Below are 18,956 nucleotides of genomic sequence, written 5' to 3'. Positions count from 1 at the left end.
TTTTACTCCAATTGCCACTGGTCACCCAGTCCTAACCGTCATCTGCTCATACCTGGGTCATTGCAGTAATTCCTCACCTGGTCTTCCAGCCTCAGTCTCTCTCAGGGCAGTTTGTGTTCCATATTGTGCTAACACTGCTGTAGCTGGAGCCAAGGCTCCGAGAGATGAGCTGTCACCAATGGGGTTGCATAGGCAGCAGGTGGCAGTGATAAGAATTCTATATTTACTGACTTTTATATGGGTGAGTTCTAAACATATCCTCAGGTACTCCATGAAGATTTGTGAACTTTGCATTTTCATTTAAATCATAATTCATGAACCACAAATACTTTATAGACCCCCTGAATGACTCTCTTTGCTGAGGATTTTGACACAGTTTCAGGAAGTGTGTTTGTCATGTTATGATCAAGTAATGTTACATTAAAATGAGCTTTTGAGAAAAAGCAGATTAAGGACTTTTTTAAGCAGTGCTTTTAAGAATCTTGTAGCCTTTCCCATCTTTTCCAGCTTTAAGTATCTTTACTATAGTGAGTTTATTCTATTTCCTTGGATGAGGGTGGACGCAGATGCAGGACAAAGCCTTGAAAATAGGTGAAGGGGAGTTGCTAAAGTAATTCTTTAATTACTAAATTAATTAAAGGGGAAGTACTAAAGTAATTTATTGTATCAGCAAACAGAAAAGATGGAACCCAACTGCCAAGTGCAGCCAACCAACACACAGCAAATCTGAGACACTAGAAATAGTAATTTTGAACCAAGTTACTTTGCATTGCTCAGGTTGTGGGGGCTAAAGGTGGGTGCAGGATTATTGGGCTAATTTCCAGCTAAGTTCTCCAGAAACTGCACGTGCTTTTCCGAGTGACTGTTGAAGGACTTGCGCAGTGAGGGGCTGACCAGGGACAGTGCCCGTGGAAATGAGACGACCAACGTCCTTTAGAATCTGTTTGGTTTCCGGCTCAGAAAGAGAAACAAAGAAAAGAAAGTAGGCTTTTACTCTGGACAGGAGAAAACAGGGAAGCATGCTATACGAATCCCCTCTGGGGTTACACAAAGGGAGCTGGGGTTTATAAAGACTCTGGTTAGGGGGTGGAGCTTAAGGGGCAGGCTTAGTGACGTGTGAGGAGCAGATTGGGGTTTCTTCGCATGGGCGGGAAGGGCAAGAGAATCTTTACAGGCGAGTCATAGGTAAGACAGGAGGACAGAATACAGGTCAGAAAAACCTCGGAAAACTGCCATTGGTGGATATCCCTGCAGTGGGAAGATGTGAAAATTTCTTAATTCCTTTGTCTTTTAGTGAAATGTGGTGACTTTTCAAATGATTTTTTTCAGACTTACAGTACTGGGTAGAAATATAATTTTCTTGGTCTGAATCAAAATTTCAGAACTTCAGCTCATGTAACTGGTCAGATGTAGTGTTCTAGAAAATTCTTACGCATGTTAAAATTTGCGTAAGATCTACTGGCCTAGAGACTTCTTGTGTAAACAGTGGGGCAAATTGCTAAAAGGATGCTGATTTATTTATTTATTTTTATGTCTGGCCAGCCTCTGCTAGAAAAGGTGATTACCCACTGGTGTGAAAGGTTATACTGTCATAGGTTAAGCAATGCCTTTCTTACTTCTTCCCCTTTTGAAATGCACCCCTCCAACCCATTCGGTCCCTTACAAGTTAGGGTGAATGAGTTTCTTCTGGACTGCAGAAAAGAGCTGGGCTGCTTGTGAATCAAGGTTCAAGACACTGAAAGACAACTCAAATAATGGAAAGATAGCAAAGGCAAGGATAAAGACACAAAATTCAAACTTCTTGGACTTGCGCATTTGTTCCTACTTCCAAGGCCTTTGCTTATTATTTCCCACCCCCAAGTCTTTCCCAAACCTGATCCTTAGATTGCTGTTGGTCTTGTTTCCCAGGTAGAGAAATTTTTTCTCCACCAGCTCTTTTTGATGTGTTTGGAATTTTGCCTAAACAAGGTTTGCCAAACCTGGCCTGTGTTATTTTTAGTACCTCCTTTGCATATGTGCCCGGAGGAAGTGGGATCCTCCTTGCCTTCTTTCTTCTGATGAATATTTGATTGGCAACTTTAAAATTTTTCTTTGTGTTTAAATTATAAACTCATTGCAAGCACAAGGCACTTTTCAGTCTTTTAAACTGCATGTCAATATGTGTTCTTGTAGAGCTATAATTACCTAGTATTTCATAGCTTTTGAATTAAATATTCATTAAGTAAAAGCTGACAATGGTATGAAATCTATATAAAATTTCTAACGCACAAAATTACTAATCAGTATGTTAACTTACCTTCATCAAAGTCCACTTAAGCAACAAGAAAGCAAGTATACTTAAAAAATAAGGCTTTGTTTTTAAAAGCCATTCACATTTACAGAATAATGAACATTTTCATGGAGTAGTGACTTGTGCAACTGAGGGAGTTACTACATGTAAATGAGAAATAATTTTCTGCCTTTGGAGGAAGGATGTGATTTTTAAAATAAAAATAGAAGTTTTCCACTTTGGGCAATAATCAAGGTTACAGTTGCTAGTAGAACGGGGACAATTGCATAGCTGTAGGGAGAAGCGTGGCCCTTTGATATCAGGACCATGGAAGAAACCTGTTGGAATCCACCAGCCCGGGCTATCCCCACCCATCTCAAGGTACTCTGTGGTGAGGAGAGTTAAGTTACACACAAGCCAACATCTTAACTCTGCATGCAGACATAAACATCCTGGGGAAAGAACATCTGTACAATTAGCCATTTCGTTTAAAATTTTCTTATCCAAGTAATACATGAAATTTGAATGTAAACAAACAATGATGCAGAAAACCTTATAAAAGAAGAAAATATCTTGCCTCACCCCATTTGTTCTCACCCAGGGCAACCATCTTTAAGTGACTCTGTTTTTAGTGCTTTTGGTAGTAATATACTTGTTCTGCGAATAGTTCATTGGCTATATTAGGTTATTATCTATTGATTTTCCTTATCGTATGAGTATTATGCTATTGCTCTTCCCCTTTTAATTTTAATGCAGTTATTGTTAGTCCTGCTGACTTTCTTTGTTCAGTCCTGAGTATCTTGAAATCTGTTTTATTTTGGTTCTATTTTTTTTTATTTTAAAAGTAAAAGAATGAAAACATATTAACAAACAGACAACCATTTACAAAGTAGCACAGGAATAGTACAAGCAATACTGAATTACAGACAAGGTGACAGGGAATTAACAATGGTTGTCGTATTACATATTGATAACTTCAGAGTGGTTAGTTAGGAAAACAAATATACACACAAGATTGATCAAATAATTAATCATTAACGGTTCCTTTCAATAAAGTGATAGAAGTCAGTAGTACAACTATGTTAGTTATCCTGTATATACATACATACTTAATTTTCCCTTCTTTCATCTTGGTTCTATTAATTTGAGGCACTGCATTTAATACCCTATCATTTAGATGTGGATCTCAGCACACATAAGTCTTCCTCGGTTTTTTCTTCCTCCCTTTTAGCTTTGTTAAGTTTCTGTTCTTGGATTTCATTGACATTATGTTTATCCATATGCTCAACTTCTTTTATCTGGGCTAGTTAGAGTGGGTCTCTGGTTTTATTTTTTTGAGCTTGGGTCTTGCTATGCTGCTCAAGCATGCCGTGAACTTGCTATGTAGCCTATACTGGCCTTGAACTTGAGCTCCTACCTTAGTCTCTTGAGTGCTGAGATTACAGATGTGAGCCACCATTCCCAGCTGGGTCTCTCTCTGTTCTTCACAATCTAAAGAGTTCATATGAAAGTGGTTTGGATCATATTATTAATATAATTAACTCTCCTGTTTTTGTATGTATTCTGATGTTATCACGGGCACCTGCTACATCTTTATTTTTTAGACAGACTGTCGTCTTGCGTACTGTTCTGTACTATTATAGATACACTGAAGCTTGGCTTCAGCTTTAATATTTTGCCAGATGTTTTGCTATTTAGACTTGGTTCAGATTTGGAAGCCCAAATAGATCAATGTCTACTTCAATATTACTTGACAGTCTCAACTTGAGTATGAGCTGTGATTATATAACCACTTATTTCACCATCAGTAGAATATCATTATAAAAATATGTATAAAATGAATATAACATGATTATTATTAATACTATAGTATCAGAACACTGGAATATTTAAATATAGGTAAATTTTACTCTAGTTGTAACTTGTAGTAAAAATACATATTTTTATGTGCTTTGTTCAATTAAACATATATTTATTATTGAAAGAACAAAGTTCTACAATTAATATCATTATGAGACAATTATTTAGAACTACTAAGAACTGTCAGATAAATAAATAAGAAAGGATGCATATTAATATTCATAATAAGATAAAACATTAGCTAGGGTACTTTTGAAAAAAGTACATAATTTTGGAACTGAAAATATATATAACATTAAATGAATTGTAACACAAAGTAGAGAAATATAGAATAGATTATGTAATTCTCATCTTTAGAGAATTATTTGGCATTCCAAAATTTCTAACATTAAACAAAATAACCTGTAGGAACTATATTTAACTTTTAGTTATCTAATTCCACTTAGGTCATGAGTCTTTCATGAAAAGGTTCTATTTGGAAATTCTTCACATTTTATGAGAATGAATAAAGAGCAGAATGTCAAGTTTTACTCCCTTGAAATGTCATGAAGGGAAAAAAGCCAAATTCATCATAAACCAACTTCAATCCAGAAATGTGATTAGCTGATACTTAAATGGTACTTAGGATGTGCCAAGTACTTTGACATCTTCTCTCTCTATGAACTCATTTAATTTCCCCAATTGTTCCATGAACCCCATTTTTAGCTCTTTGTACAGAGGAAGAGCTAAAACACAGAGAGATTAAGTTATATATCCAAGGTCATGCAGGAAGTGGTGGAGCAGGATTTGAAGTCAAGCAGTCCGACCCGAGTCACACCATGCTCTTAACCATAGTGTGATCCTTTAACTGAGATTATACCAGAAACATACTTAGATTGAGTTCCTAACATGTGGTAAGGTTCCACTAAATGCTGACTCATCAATATTTGCTGGAATGGGGTGGAGAATGATGGAATGAGAGAGGGAGGAACTGATGAATGACTCACTTCACTTTCCTATCTCCTTAAGGATGTGCGCTGCCCTAGGAGGCCAACAAGCCAGCTGCAAGCAGGAAAATCCGAGAAAACACAAGCCCTTATCAAAGCCTCATGGCTGCCATGGCTGTGGGGCTCTTGGAGATCGAGGACTTACTGTAAAGCACAGGCCAGTGCTGCTGGGTTCCATCACGTGTTCTCCTTCTTTGTATTATTGACCATGAAGACAGTTGTGACATTCCAGCTCCATTAGTACCTGGTGCATTACTTTCTAGCTTTGCTTGGGAGGACGGAGATGGAATGGAGATTACAGAGGAGAGGTGTTTGGTCAGAACGTTGGGACTGAGGCGCAGCATCTATCTCTATCTCTATCTCTATCTCTACCTCTCCAGGAAAAGAGGGTCATATAGGGCTGCCAACAGGATACTTGTAAGCATCCTACAGGAAAAAAAGCTTAGTAAACTCCGAAGTGGGTTTTCTTTAAAGCAAGAAAGTTTTGGAAACCTGAGGATTTTTCTAGAATTAGCATCACATACGCAAAATGAAATTCTTTCCCTGGGGCACAGCACCAGCTTACTATAATTAACTAAGAACTGCGAACTGCAAGCTGCTGAGAAGCCACAGGGTACTACTACCAGACCCAGACGTTAAATATCCAGAGAAAATTTAAGCAGTGCTAATAGCAGTTGTGGAAGCTGAGAGAGTTGCTTTACTTGTGCCTAAGTGTTTATAATTTATTAGTTATCTTTCCTATACTGCATCATTTAAAATGTGCATAAATGTTAGTTACTCATGAATTGATGACATTAATGTTTTGTTACTTTAATGGGATTATATTTAATTAATTAATTAATTTTTATATTACTGGGGATTGAACTCAGGGCCTTTTTATTTTGGGACAGAATCTCTGTAAATTGCTAAATTGCCTAGGATGGGCTCAAATTCAAAGCCCTCCTGCCTCAGCCTTCCAGAGTGATGAGATCATAAGAATATGCAAATACACCCAGGTTGAGCTTTATTTATTTTTTAAACTCAAGTAATGTATCTTTCTTTTGCCTGTAAAGGTGGGAGGCCTGATTGTATCACATGACATCACTGCATGACTAAGCCCACCAGAATTCCAGACATAGAATCTAGTAGAAAACGCACCATCTCTTGATTACCAAGAATATAAGTATTACAAACTCAAACCAATTAATTGGTGGTAGAGCACGTCAGCCTCAACTTTTTTTTTTGGTCCCGGGAATCGAACTCAGGACCTTGTGCTTGCCAGGCAGGTGCTATGCTGCTGAGCTATCTCCCCAGCCCAACTTTTGTTTAAATATGACTCAGGGAGTCTTACAGCATGCTTAGTATTTGTTACTGTTCCTCCTTATTGGAGGTACTCTTGGATTTCTGTCCCCAGTATCCCCCACCCCTGTGTTTCTTCTCATGTCTTCTTTCTCAGGCCGTTGATGGATGATTGCCTGCTTCTGCTGATTTCAAAACCGTAGGAGAAGGTGGGATGCTCTTCTTAGTCTAAAAAGTGCTTGATGAAGCATGAAGACATAGGCAGTCTTTGTGCACAGCAAGTTAGCAGTCTTCCTGGGAGTACTTTGAGCATCTGCTGTATTTCTGGGTTTGTTTTAGTGATTAGTTTTATCACACACATCTGTAACATTTTTAAAATTTAGAATCATCAATGATTCTGAGTAAAATTCAATTTAATCTGAAATCAAGGCATATGAAGAGACAATTTAGATATCTTTAGAAACTGCTGCTTTGAAGAATTGAGCAGCATTAATATTGTAGTAGGCAATCTCTGAGATGGCCCCCAAAGATCTTCATCTTTTTTTTTTTTGAGACAGGGTCTCTTTGTAGTTCAGGCTGATCTTGAACTCACTATGTAGCCCAGGTTGGCCTCAAACTTACTGCTATCTTCCTGCCTCAGGCTCCAAGTGCTGGGATTATAAGCATGTGCCACCACACCTGGCCTTCCTTGTTTTAAAATGCCGAATTCTGGAGTATATATTTGATTAAATAATGTCCTCCCAAATTTGTGGCACCTAGAACCTCAGAATCTGACCTTATTTGGAAATAGGGTTTTAAAGATTTTAACTGGTTAACTTGATGTCCTATTGGAGTAGGGTTAGTCTTTAATCCAGGGACTAGAGTTCTTATAAGAAGACACACACAGACACAGAAGAGAAGGTCACGGGACAACAAAGGCAGAGAATGCAGCGATGCTACTGCAAGTCAAGGAGCACTAAGGATTTTCAGGAACTATCAGAAGCTAGGTGTGGCAAAGAAGGATTTTTAGAGGGCTCAGAAGGGACTGTGCCCTTAATGATACCTTCATTCCAGACACCCAACATCCAGGACTACAGGAGATTTTTTTTGTTGTTGTTGCTTTAAGCCATCTTTTTTGGTGGTAATTTGTTATGCTAGCCCTGGGGAACTATTATAAGATCATTTGTGAAGCAGCAATGGATAACAAATACAATCATGTAACCAAATCACTCCTTTATAATAGTCATTAACTTTTAAGTCATTAAGGTGTGAAAAAAATGTTAGCTTCTTTGGGCCATTTTTCTTTTTCTTTGGAGTTTCTTTGAGTTTGTAATACTTATGTTCTTGGTAATCGAGAGATGGTGCGTTTTCTACTAGATTCTATGTCTGGAATTCTGGTGGGCTTAGTCATGCAGTGATGTCATGTGATACAATCAGGCCTCCCACCTTTACAGGCAAAAGAAAGATACATTACTTGAGTTTAAAAAATAAATAAAGTTCAACCTGGGTGTATTTGCATATTCTTGTGATCTCATCACTCTGGAAGGGCCAGTTTGCAAATATTTTCTTCTGAAGCTATCTTCCTCATCAGGATGAGAGGGATCAGATGGGCTAAGATATGATACACTGGGATGAACAAAACGTGTAATTTCACCAATCTGTCCTCAAAGCATGACGATTCTGATATGTTCGATGTTGCTTTTCTCCATCAAGGAGGGGGAAAGTGTGGTGGGGCTTTTATGATCCTGTGCATTGTGCTGAGGAGTGCGTATCTTGATTAGACATAACAAAACTGAGTTGTGTGCTTGGATTGTACATATATGTGATTGGAAGAATTTCCCATAAATAGATTGTAAAAGTCAAACTTCAGTTCTCTTGGGCTGCCGCAATACTTCTAATGCTACTTGTGATCAGGCTATGATGTAAACCCTTCACACTGTAAAACTGACTGAATCACCACATTGGGGGCAGCAGTATTTCTGGAAGACATTTCTGCATCACAATGGCTAGAAATGACTTAATACACACAAAAGTACCTGACAGACACATAGAAAAGCTCAAGCTAAATGTCCCGGCTCAACCTCTGTTCAGCAGATCCCTAAAATGCCTTTTCCCTGGGAAAGGAACACTGCTTTCTTTGGCTTTATTGGCTCCAGGATGATTAAAACCTAATGCTGACAGTGGCCATTTTTATTATTCTGTGAAGAAATCATGGTAGAGACTGAAGAATATCTAGTGAAAGCAGAATTAAAATAAATATTTTGGGAGGAAAAGGTGGGAGAGAAAGAGATTCATGACATTCCTAGATCCAGTTGTAACTGAGACCAAATTTAGCCTTTCAATTACATGAGCCAATACATTCCTCCTCCCCTGTTTTTGCTTGACTGAGCTTGGATTGTCTTTCTTTTTCATTGTGGTATCCCAGTTCCTAGAACCTGACACGTGATAGGAACTAAATAAACATTTATGGGATGAATAATTATTTCAAACCTCACAAGTTCTTAACAAATCAGGGATACTGTATAATATATATGTATATGTAGGTATACATATACACACATGTTAAATTATAATTAAGGTAGAGTTGAAGTGCTACAGAGCAAGTAATGAGGTAGGCTGGATGGGGTAGTGATAAGCATGCATGATTAAGTATAGAGGGAGGTGCTCTGGGAACATAAAATGACTGGCACAAGGAATGCATTGGGCATGCTCAGAACACGAAGTGCAGGCGTCCTGTTGAGTGGTGATTTTGAGTTTCTGAAGGAGAATACTGGGGACAGTGTTAGGAAGGCAGGGTGAGCCCATCTCCAAGAGCTTTGAATCCAGCTGAAGAACTTAGAGTGTATTTGATAGGCAGACGGACATCAATGGACAATTTTGAGCAAAGAAGTGAGATTTCTTTTCCATGGTCACTTTCATTTTGACAGAAAGTCCAAAGCTTCTACCTAAAAGTATATACTGTTACATAGGAGGAATTTGAAACCATAAGGTAGGTTCGAGGTTATGGTGAAGGATCTTTCAAAATATGCCATGCAGGACACCACTATTTTAGGATTATTTTTCCATGTTGACCTGTGGTTAGACCCAGTCATTTCTCAAAAATATATTTGTGATTTTGGGACCCTAAACTAGAAATACGAAGGCCCAAAGGGAGATAAAGGAAAACAAAATAGGAAAAACCATGAAAAGTCCTTTTTTCCATCTTCAGGTTTATTTTATCTTTTAGAAAAATGTAAAATGATGAATAAAATAGCTAAGAAACATTTTTAGCAGTGGTAAATGGATCAGATTGCTGAACGATATTTCTTAAATGTCCTTCTGAAGAAGTAGAAATTGTGTGAATAACTGGGAGACTGAGGCCAGTTATGTAAACTGGTTAGAGCCTAAGGTATGTAAAATGGGTTAGACTGAAAAAATAGAGTGTGGTCAAATTGGATAGGGAGTTTGGAGGAAAAAAAACCTGACATTTTCATAAGTAATCCAAGTTACATAACATTTTATACCCTTGACTAACAAAAAAAGACTGTAAATAGTACAAGCATATTATATTTATTTTGATTTCTCTGCAACAGCTTTTCTTTCTCTTCTTAATGCATGTAAATTAAAATTAGGATTTTCCTTTAGAGTTTAAACATTTTAAGAAATTTTATATCTCTAGCCTCAAGCAAGATAGATCTTGCTATCTCTTCTGCATTTATATTAGTTTTCTTGTTTCTTTGGGGGATACCTTCTGAAAAATGCATGTATTATTTATAAATAAATTTTGAGGAGCCTAGTTTTTGTTCTCATTTAAAATTATTTTTTTCTGTCTTTTGATTGCTTTAGTAGAGAAAAAAATGATCATAAGTATTATCACTCCTATTCCAGGAAGCATACTTTTGCTGTTCAGTGCTGGGTTTTGTGGTGAGTGTGGGATGGTACATTAGTTAGGTTTTCCATCACTGAAGCACCCCACACCCACAATTTAAAGGAGGAAAGGTATACTTTAGTTTGTGGTTTCAGGAGATTCAGTACATGATCAGCAGGCTCCAAGGAAGAAACCTCATGGTGGAAGGATGGTGGAGCAAAGATGCTTAGTCCATGGCATCTGGGAAGCCGAGCAGGGACAAAGGCAGAGAGGAATGGGCTAGGAACCATGCATGCCCCCTTGACCCACTCAGACGTACCTATGAGGGCCCTTTACTAACCTGCTATGTGTTTGATCACCCAATGAAGTTGAAAAATCAGGATTAATGGTCACAGACGGAGAAGCCATGGGACCAGGTATAAAGACGGACGGGAAGCCAGTTTTGAGATCAGAAAGAAACTGGGCAAGGTGGAGGATTTCAGTCACTGGCTAGAGGTAGCTGGGGTATGCAAATGTGATCTCTAAAAGCCATTTTAAGGAAATGTTTATTTAGGAACAAGGTGTCACAGTCACTTCTAAATCCCTTACATAGCTGCCAAAAAATGTCCCATTTCCATTTGGTGTTCTTAGGGTCAGATCTGTGAATGTGTGTGTGTGTTTTCATATGTCAGTAAGTTGAGATTGAACTCAAGGTGAGGAGGTGGCCCAATTTTATTTGGGTTGCCTTTTCTTTTCTTTGTTTTTTTTTTTTTTTTAAAGCAAACAATTATTATGGCAATTAAATCTATAAAAAGAAGCCTTTCTATAAAAGAGGGTCATGACAACCAGAAAACAGTATTTTTGTTCCTTAATTCCTCTGATGTTTCTCTCATATTATTTTGCACGTCCAGGTTCTGTGTTGCTTAGTGTGTGCTCATTAACTTGTCTCCTAGGCTGTCATGGAGAGCCCATCCATTTTCTCCTGTTTCGTCATTTAGTCACATGATGCCTTCAAGGTCATTCAGATGTCATGGCAACCCATCATGTCAAGGCTCCACTGAAGTGCACCTGATGTAGTGAATGCCGCCAGCGTCAACTAAAAGTATCGCCGTCACTGCCTTCCGAAGATATTTCTAATGCCTTTGAGAGATCCATGGCGCTGCCTTGATGTCATCTTGGCATTTTCCCTTCCAGATGCAGATGTTGCTTATCCACTGCTCCACTCACTGAATCCATTCTGTTTTCTTTTGGGGTTTGTCTTCATTGCTTCTCTGTAGGACCCAGATGTAAGTCCTTAGTTATAGGACACAGGGATGGGGAGCAGAACACGACTAGGCTCAGAAGCACTTCTTAGCACTGGTTTGTTCTGGGTCTTTTCTTATACGTCTCAGCTCTCCCTTACCTTATGCATTCCATCCTAGGAGGTACTTGGACCCCTCCATGTGAAACTTGTCACACTGCTGGTCATGCTAAGACATGTCTAAATCTCAGCATGGAGTTTGAGCCCTCAAGGTGAAGTCCTTCCAGCTGCCTAGATATTCTTTCCTTTGGTGAAATATTAATGAGTGTATCACTAAGGTAATTGAGTCATTGTCTTCCTAACCAATAAAAATTCCAGCTTGGAAAAAGAGATGAGCTTATCTCTGTTATTTAAATAACCATTCATTTATTTCTTCATCCATTCAACACATAGGAGTGTTTAATTAGTAACTACCTCACACCAGGGACTGTTCTAGGCACTGAGGAGATACCAATCAGTGCTCAAGGCTGACAAGATCCCTCTTTTCTTGCAGTTTGCCTTCTCATAAGGAAGGCAGATAGTGCTCAAGTAAACTGACATTGTAATTCTACATGGTGGTAGGTTCTCTGGATAAAAATACATCAGAGAAAGAATGAAAGCGTGGTACAGGTTCAGGGCGGGGAGAGTCTTGCAGGCAGGAGTATCTACTCAGGCAGGCCTCTTTGAGACCCTGGAACACCAAACTTCTAGGTGTTTAATTGCAGATGAGTCCTTCAGTGTGTCACCCATGAAATGAACTGGAGAGCTGTGTGCTGAGGTTAAATGTCCACTGCTCTGTGTGCTGAGGTCAAATGTGTTATCTCATTTCAATAACTTCAGTTCAAAGTCATTGGTATGTAACAGGAAGGAGACACTCGTGGTCTGAGAAAGAAAAATGAGCCTGACTCTCATCCTCAGGAAAATGATTGATGTGTTCAGTAGCCTCTTCTGCCCCTTCGACTCCTCCCAACCTCAGCCTCAGTTTTGTCCTGATGAAGATAAAGATCATTTTCACTGTCTCCTAATAGCATACAGAGAAAAGAAGACTTACCAGGCAGTTTCCCAGAGCTTATTTAGTCTTCCTAGGTATTATAAGGCCTTCATTTTATAGATGCGTGTCCTAGGTCACAGAGCTAGGAATAGTAATGAGAGAGCTACTCATGTGTCCCCTGCCAAGGACAGGGTCAAGTATTGTACTACATATTCTTTCTAAATTTTTTGAGATGCATATTAGTCTGCTCATTATGCTTTGGAAGTTGAAATTGGACAGATTAAAAGACTTTCAAATCATACAAGCACTAAGCATAATTTTCTGCCTAACCTCGAAGGGCATTCACTTTTCACTAAAAAGTGTGAACATTTCCAAGGTGAAGCCAGGTGGCGGCATCTGCACCTGACTTTAAATAATGATCCAAGGCATAAAACAACCACAGGATGAGAACTACATCACAGCTAAGAGCATGGGCCACAGGAGTCATACAAATCTGGGTTTAAACACAGTCTGCAGGAATTACTAGTGGTACAACCATTGGCCACTTCTGAAGCTTTCCTCACTCTCAATTTGCTGATTGGTAAATGGGCATAATAATAACCTATGTGATAGTTAAACGATTATGTCAACTTGAGTAAGAAATGCCCAACTGAATTGGATCAGCATGGTTCTGGGTGTGACTGAATGGATTTACTGAAGACAGGAAGACCCACCCTGGGTGTGAGAGGCACCAGCCAATATGCTTGTCATCTGAATGGAATAAAAGGGAAATGAAGGAGAAAGGTTCACTTCCATTCCTTGGCAGGTGCTCTGGCCTTCATCTCCACCTTGGACATCATTTCCCGGCTTCCAATGCAGGCTTTTCAGCCTCCTGCGCAGACCCTTTGGCCTCCTGACATGGACTCACGCAGGACACTACACTGAGCTCCAGGCCTTTAACCTTTGACTGGATCCTTTGGGCCCTAGTGCACACAGAGTCCTTTTGCATTCTTCCACACCGGACTCTGGGCAACCACCATAAGCCTACCTTGTAAATCCTAAAATATTCATATCTCTTGCATTAAATCTGTTTCTGCAGTGAGCACTGACTGGTACAGCCTACCTCAAAGGATTATTTGGGATAGTTAAAAATGGGTAGTCTGTTTTTAGAGTGATTTTTGATGCATCTGAAGCTTACAGTACATTCTAGCTATTATTACTCTACTTCACAGTGGGCCTGTCTACAGCCATCTTGTTGTTTCTTCCTAAGAAACCACGGTTCTGTGTAGCTCTCAGGCAACCAAGATACCTCAGAGACTTGGTCTTCTCCCTATCCCTGGTAGGAGAGACCATGATTTGTCTAAATAAGAGGCTCTAGTCTGACATGGTGGTCCATGCCTGTAATCCCTGCCCTTTAGGAGGCTGAAGCAGGAGAATCACAAGAAGAATCACAAGGCAAGTTTAGGCAGTGCAGCAGCTTACTGAGACCAAGTAAAATAAAAAACCTGGGGATGTAGCTCAGTGCAAAGGCCCTGGGTTTAATCCTGTACTGCAGTGTGTGTGTGTGTGTGTGTGTGTGTGTGTGTGTGTGAGAGAGAGAGAGAGAGAGAGAGAGAGAGAGAGAGAGAGAGAAGTTTTTCAAAACATGGCCTCATGATGAGCAGTATAGTTGTCACCTGGGAATTTATTATAAATGCAACATGTGCCTTACCCCCAATCTACTGAACCAAATCTGGTGGTAAATCCCAGCAAGTGAGGTGACCAGGACACCGTCTTACCTTGTCACTGCTGGGACAAATACCTGACAATGACAATTTAAAAGTGGGGAGGTTTATTCTGGCTGATATTTTCAGAGGTTTCAGTTGGTGTTCAGCAGGCTCAAACACAGAAGCTGCACGGTGGAAGGGCCTGTGGGGAGGAAGCTGCTCCTTTCACGGTGGGAAGGAAATAGCGGAGGGAGGACTGAGGGCAGTGCGCCTTCCCACCAGGCCCAGTGACCGCCTCTTCTGACCACGCCCCACCCCTAAATGCAGATGCAGTGATAGCACCTCCAGGACTTAGTCAGCTCTCCAAAGCCTCACCTGTGAGTACGTGAGGCTCTTGGGGAGATCTGGATGTAAACCATAATCGTCACTTTTAGGTGAGTATGATAGGCGACGAAGCTTGAAAACCACTGATCTGAACCAGCGGTGGTCATCTCACTCCCCTCCCAGTGACCGGGTGAAGCACGGATTTCTGACTCTGCCTTGGCCGGCTGGCCGGTAGGACCTGAGAGGTGAGCTGGGGTGGAGGGGTGCTGAGGTTTCTTTGCTAATTTATAGAAGAGCATGAGAGTAGCTGGCTTCTTTGCAGGATGCCGTTTGTTTTATATATGGCACCTGGAACTATTTTTATCACTTTGAAACTATGAGGAAGATATTCTCTATGAAAGGCAGCGGAGCCTTTGTAGATGCTGCTGAGCTGCTGAAAAGCCAAACTCCAGACTTCCTCTTTTATGCTATAATAAAAGTCATTGATGACTACGCCACTTCCAGCAGGTTTTCTTATTTACAGCTAAAGGTGAACTCGCTGATATTCCTATATGGTAGTTTTCTCATGTGTAAACCAGTTTGTTTAGAATGTAAAAAGATTATGCTGCACTGAAAAGGTGAGTTTTGATCTCACTGCTTATTGTCATTTTTCTCTCTATAATGGTGGTGGAAGGGAAAAGGTCCATTTTTTTCCCTTTACATTCTGATTGAGTCAAGGAGATGCCAAACACCTGGATGAAGAGACACTTGATTATTCTTAGGAATCCAGTTATAAACTCAGACAATGCTATGAAAGACAAGAACCATGTGCAATTGGTGAGAGTGACTGGGGTGATGCGATTTACTATAGGGGGTCAGGAAAGGACTGCCTGAGGATGTGACATTTAAACTGCCACCTGCAGGGTGAGTGGGAATAGTGAGATTAAGTGTGGGGGACTGAGGAGGAGGAAGGGTAAGAAAAATCTCCTTATAGGAAGTGGCATTTGAGTTGAGTCTCAGTAGTCAAATTGATGTGGTAGAAAATGTCTTTATATATTACATAAAGAGAACTGACAAATAGATCAAAATGCTCACAAGATTTTATCTCTGGATGATGGGATTATATGTGCATTTAATTTTCTTGTTTGTTTTCTTTGTATACTACATTTTCTGTATACTTCTTTGGTAATAAAAAAAGTTACTTAGAAAAGTAATAATAACAGGAAAGAGAGATAAATATTTTTATTTTCGAGAAGGCCATGATAGGGTCTGATTTGGAGTATCTGTGTGTGGGTGGAAAGAGGTAATATTTCCAGGCAACGGACATGACTTAGACAACAGCCTGAGTGTTTTAATAGCTGCTAGTTACTAATAGCTTATTATGGCCACAGCATGGCACTGGGGCATGGCGGGAGAGATGAGACAGAAAAGCAGGCAAGAGATCAAGTTCAGGAGGCCCTGTGTCATCAGGAAGTTCCAAGTTCATCCCATAGACAATGTTGAGTAAATAGATCTGATCTGTGTTTCAGAGCAGCCCTCTGATGGCCGTGACCATGTAGGATATGTGCCTGACTGCAATCACCAACGTCCCCAGTGCTGGGCACAGCAGACAAATAGCTTTAGGTTTTTGATTTTAGAGGAGGTACTGGGAATCAAACTGAAGACTTCATGCTTGCTAGGAGGGTGCTGCACCACTGAACTAAAACCCTGGCCCCTGGTTTTGTTTTAAAGCAGTATATTCAAGGGAGTGACCTGAGATTTATTATTAGCTGTTCTTTGATTGGTTAAAATGTTCAATTCAAATTATTAATATGACCAGTCTGATGCTAAATAGTTGGGGGGATGAGCTGGCTTGATTTCATGGTACTCAGCCCAGTGTTCCTTTTCTTGGTCTTTCCCAGGAGGCCTATGTGCAGCTTAGGAGAACAAGAGCACTCGTCTGTCTCCTACCCCAGTGAGAGATCAGAGTGAGGTAGTGTCTGAGGAGTGACTGCTTTCCTCAGACACAGATAGCGCTGAAATATAAGGTGTCAATGTTATTTGCTTTGATAGCAACTTTTGGTACAAGTTTTAATTTTGTCTGCTCATTTCACCCAAATCTGAGGTCTCCATGACTACAACAGAGCAGAAGGAGAAGAATACTTTTGTGTTGGAACATCCTAAATGGTATTGTTTATTATGAAATGTGGATATTTTAAAGGATGCCCACGGTTTTTAAAAGGTGTAAATGCTGTTCATATGGTGTTCTAAGCCCGAGATGTTTTTATGTTCTAGCCGTGGGTGATATGTGAATACATCGAAAGGCAACATCAATAAGAACTCTAGAAGGAGACTAAGATAGATGGATCTTGGGGTCACATTCAGATGCAACGAGAAGTGTCTGTTTTCTTACCCTCCAAGGGGCAAAGTCTGAACTGTCTGTGACCAGTTAGGAGTTCAAGTGTGACCACAGAAGGATGTCCAAGTAGGAGTTTACATTCTGTAGGAGTTTACATTCTGTAGGAGTTTACATTCTGCACGCCAGAGTAAAATTTCAGGGAAAACCATCCTGTTTTCACAGGTGCTTCATGGGAGCATGGGTAGTTTGCACAGCACAGTTAGGACATGGTGACATCGCCAGAATTTTTCCCCAAAGGCAGTGGATGTGTCTGAGGCATTGGAGTTAGATCTGAATTCCAGCTTTGCCACTTACCATCTGTGTGATTTAGATTTCCTCATTTGTTGAATGGGAGTAGCAAGGTCATTGCAGGATTATTGTCAAGAGTGACAAGGAGAATATTTACAAAGTTTCCGGCACATTATAAGCTCTCAAAAACTGTTTCCATTGCTGTTGTTATTATTCACACTCTGAAACTACAGAGATCTGTGCACCAACTACTCAAGAATTTCGATTTCTGAACACACATGAGAAGTACTAGAGTGCTGGGTAGCAAAGGAGAGGATAGGGATTCATATGGTGGGAGGATCAGGTTAGGGTTCCTGGTGTTCAAGGAGCTGGGGTTGCAGGTACTGTGCAGTGGTTAGAGATTTTTGGAGCTTAGCCAGTATCTGGGGCCAACATATTCCTGGCTGTCTGTGTGAAATGATGATAAGTTCTTGGGCTCCCACCAGACAGAGGGTAGGATGATGCTGGGCTGCAGCTATGGCAGTTAACTGCATGGCTCTATGGTTCATGATGGGAGTGATGCTGGCTGACCCTGGTCCGCTGAGTAGTTGTCTCAGTAGCTGTCACTGGTGTGTGTCCCCAGCCACTTCCCAGTCCTCCTTTCCTCCCTCCTGGGTCTTGTCCTAGTCAGGTGCTCTGCTTCCTGTCAGGTACACAGTCTGTGTCCTATTTTGGTTCTCAGTTTAAGGAGACCAAATCTCTGCAAAGGTGAACTATTCACTGACAACGTAGTGTCCTTTAAGAAAAAAAAAACTCTTGGAAATGGGAAGAATGACACTTTATTGGCAAAACAATAGACCACAGGTTGATTGTTGGGGTCAGAGGATTCTGTCTGGCATTTGTTATTGGAATATATCATGGTGCTGCAGATGCACTCTTTACTAAGGAGGCCAATCCTTGCCAGAAATTCTGTTTTGAATTTAACCTGGAAGGGGTAAATAAACAGGGGTGTGGTTTGTACAGAGGATACTGCACATCGCCTGTGCATTTCCGGCTTGATGTGTTTTAGGCTGGCAGTGACTTTATTTGCAGAGTGGGGTGCTTGTGTGATCGACCCCCTGGGCCTTGGCTGCCTGCCTAACTCAGGAATCCCATGCATGGGGGTGTCTCTGCAATTTTCGGATTGTGCTCCATACTTACAGTACTTCAAAAGTGCCTTTGCTTTCCTGACACGTATTTCTATGCACCACCATGATGATTCTGGGGAAAGGCTATAGAGGTGGGGACAAAATGTACTCTAAACATGGCAAACGACCTTGCCAGAGACTTTTTTGATTACCATGACAATGTACAAAAATATTCCTACTACCTAGCATTTAAAACAATTCAATCACTCTCTGTTTCTCAGGCACTGCATTAATCATACCTGTTGTTTTTGCTTGTCCTTCATTCCTTCCCATCTTCAGGCAATAGCACCTTGGTTTTCCCTTTGGGAGCCACCCACCCTGTGTTGCATGCAGTCCCTGGGCACCTTTGTTTTATTTGCTTCCTCTTCACCCTGTTGGTGAGGAAGGGGTTCCTGCTCTAGAGTTACGGGGGTAGATGGACACCTGACACCTGACGCTGGGTAGATGAGATCACCAGAGCTTTATTAGTCTCAAATGCTCATATCCTGGGGGAGGAGGACACCGCAGGCCATGCAGGGCCGCACAGGGGTTGCAGGGAATAGAATAAACAAACAGGGTGTGCAGGAGGAAGCTTTGTATTACCACGAGGGTAAGGTGCCACTGTGACTTGTGAGGATATGATTGGGTTATTTGGATAATTTCACAGGCCAACCAGGGTAGCAGGATTTGTACTTCATTCATTTGATAAAGAAGGTTATTTGGCTAGTG

The 18,956-nt window shown here is 40.5% G+C and overlaps 1 long non-coding RNA gene across 1 annotated transcript in view; it reads left to right on the top strand.

Annotated features, from left to right (window-relative positions):
- The window catches only part of LOC102020082, a 10,292-nt gene extending 4,838 nt beyond the window's left edge, over positions 1–5,454 (top strand). The window contains exon 3 of the long non-coding RNA XR_259503.1: positions 5,138–5,454. This is a non-coding gene — a long non-coding RNA (uncharacterized LOC102020082). The remainder of the gene's footprint in view (positions 1–5,137) is intronic.
- Positions 5,455–18,956: the final 13,502 nt, after the last annotated feature.

This window comes from Chinchilla lanigera, unplaced genomic scaffold (genome assembly GCF_000276665.1).
Source record: "Chinchilla lanigera isolate Chin_1 unplaced genomic scaffold, ChiLan1.0 scaffold00005, whole genome shotgun sequence".
NCBI lineage: Eukaryota > Metazoa > Chordata > Mammalia > Rodentia > Chinchillidae > Chinchilla > Chinchilla lanigera.
The sequence above is the reverse complement of the archived record's forward strand: the minus strand, read 5'-3'. Positions and strand labels throughout refer to the sequence as shown.